The following is a 2,500-nucleotide window of genomic DNA, read 5'->3' on the forward strand; positions in this document are numbered from 1 at the left end:
ACCCTGGAACCCCCCGGGTGGCACAGGGCTGGATGGGGCTTTCGTATAGCAGGGACGGTGCTGCCTCTCGCTTCGCTCGCTGTCCGCCGCTCGCCGCTCGCTCGTGCAGCCAAAAATGGCCAGTTTTGGCCCGTTTTTGGGCCGTTTTGGCCAGTTTTTGGCCTGTTCTTGCATTGCGCGGTGACCGTCGAGAGCGGAGCAAAACGTCAGCCATCTCAGCACCCTGGAACCCCCCGGGTGGCACAGGGCTGGATGGGGCTTTCGTATAGCAGGGACGGTGCTGCCTCTCGCTTCGCTCGCTGTCCGCCGCTCGCCGCTCGCTCGTGCAGCCAAAAATGGCCAGTTTTGGCCCGTTTTTGGGCCGTTTTGGCCAGTTTTTGGCCTGTTCTTGCATTGCGCGGTGACCGTCGAGAGCGGAGCAAAACGTCAGCCATCTCAGCACCCTGGAACCCCCCGGGTGGCACAGGGCTGGATGGGGCTTTCGTATAGCAGGGACGGTGCTGCCTCTCGCTTCGCTCGCTGTCCGCCGCTCGCCGCTCGCTCGTGCAGCCAAAAATGGCCAGTTTTGGCCCGTTTTTGGGCCGTTTTGGCCAGTTTTTGGCCTGTTCTTGCATTGCGCGGTGACCGTCGAGAGCGGAGCAAAACGTCAGCCATCTCAGCACCCTGGAACCCCCCGGGTGGCACAGGGCTGGATGGGGCTTTCGTATAGCAGGGACGGTGCTGCCTCTCGCTTCGCTCGCTGTCCGCCGCTCGCCGCTCGCTCGCGCAGCCAAAAATGGCCAGTTTTGGCCCGTTTTTGGGCCGTTTTGGCCAGTTTTTGGCCTGTTCTTGCATTGCGCGGTGACCGTCGAGAGCGGAGCAAAACGTCAGCCATCTCAGCACCCTGGAACCCCCCGGGTGGCACAGGGCTGGATGGGGCTTTCGTATAGCAGGGACGGTGCTGCCTCTCGCTTCGCTCGCTGTCCGCCGCTCGCCGCTCGCTCGTGCAGCCAAAAATGGCCAGTTTTGGCCCGTTTTTGGGCCGTTTTGGCCAGTTTTTGGCCTGTTCTTGCATTGCGCGGTGACCGTCGAGAGCGGAGCAAAACGTCAGCCATCTCAGCACCCTGGAACCCCCCGGGTGGCACAGGGCTGGATGGGGCTTTCGTATAGCAGGGACGGTGCTGCCTCTCGCTTCGCTCGCTGTCCGCCGCTCGCCGCTCGCTCGTGCAGCCAAAAATGGCCAGTTTTGGCCCGTTTTTGGGCCGTTTTGGCCAGTTTTTGGCCTGTTCTTGCATTGCGCGGTGACCGTCGAGAGCGGAGCAAAACGTCAGCCATCTCAGCACCCTGGAACCCCCCGGGTGGCACAGGGCTGGATGGGGCTTTCGTATAGCAGGGACGGTGCTGCCTCTCGCTTCGCTCGCTGTCCGCCGCTCGCCGCTCGCTCGTGCAGCCAAAAATGGCCAGTTTTGGCCCGTTTTTGGGCCGTTTTGGCCAGTTTTTGGCCTGTTCTTGCATTGCGCGGTGACCGTCGAGAGCGGAGCAAAACGTCAGCCATCTCAGCACCCTGGAACCCCCCGGGTGGCACAGGGCTGGATGGGGCTTTCGTATAGCAGGGACGGTGCTGCCTCTCGCTTCGCTCGCTGTCCGCCGCTCGCCGCTCGCTCGCGCAGCCAAAAATGGCCAGTTTTGGCCCGTTTTTGGGCCGTTTTGGCCAGTTTTTGGCCTGTTCTTGCATTGCGCGGTGACCGTCGAGAGCGGAGCAAAACGTCAGCCATCTCAGCACCCTGGAACCCCCCGGGTGGCACAGGGCTGGATGGGGCTTTCGTATAGCAGGGACGGTGCTGCCTCTCGCTTCGCTCGCTGTCCGCCGCTCGCCGCTCGCTCGTGCAGCCAAAAATGGCCAGTTTTGGCCCGTTTTTGGGCCGTTTTGGCCAGTTTTTGGCCTGTTCTTGCATTGCGCGGTGACCGTCGAGAGCGGAGCAAAACGTCAGCCATCTCAGCACCCTGGAACCCCCCGGGTGGCACAGGGCTGGATGGGGCTTTCGTATAGCAGGGACGGTGCTGCCTCTCGCTTCGCTCGCTGTCCGCCGCTCGCCGCTCGCTCGTGCAGCCAAAAATGGCCAGTTTTGGCCCGTTTTTGGGCCGTTTTGGCCAGTTTTTGGCCTGTTCTTGCATTGCGCGGTGACCGTCGAGAGCGGAGCAAAACGTCAGCCATCTCAGCACCCTGGAACCCCCCGGGTGGCACAGGGCTGGATGGGGCTTTCGTATAGCAGGGACGGTGCTGCCTCTCGCTTCGCTCGCTGTCCGCCGCTCGCCGCTCGCTCGTGCAGCCAAAAATGGCCAGTTTTGGCCCGTTTTTGGGCCGTTTTGGCCAGTTTTTGGCCTGTTCTTGCATTGCGCGGTGACCGTCGAGAGCGGAGCAAAACGTCAGCCATCTCAGCACCCTGGAACCCCCCGGGTGGCACAGGGCTGGATGGGGCTTTCGTATAGCAGGGACGGTGCTGCCTCTCGCTTCGCTCGC

The sequence above is a fragment of the Musa acuminata genome, unplaced genomic scaffold, assembly GCF_036884655.1.
Source record: "Musa acuminata AAA Group cultivar baxijiao unplaced genomic scaffold, Cavendish_Baxijiao_AAA HiC_scaffold_676, whole genome shotgun sequence".
Classification (NCBI taxonomy): domain Eukaryota; kingdom Viridiplantae; phylum Streptophyta; class Magnoliopsida; order Zingiberales; family Musaceae; genus Musa; species Musa acuminata.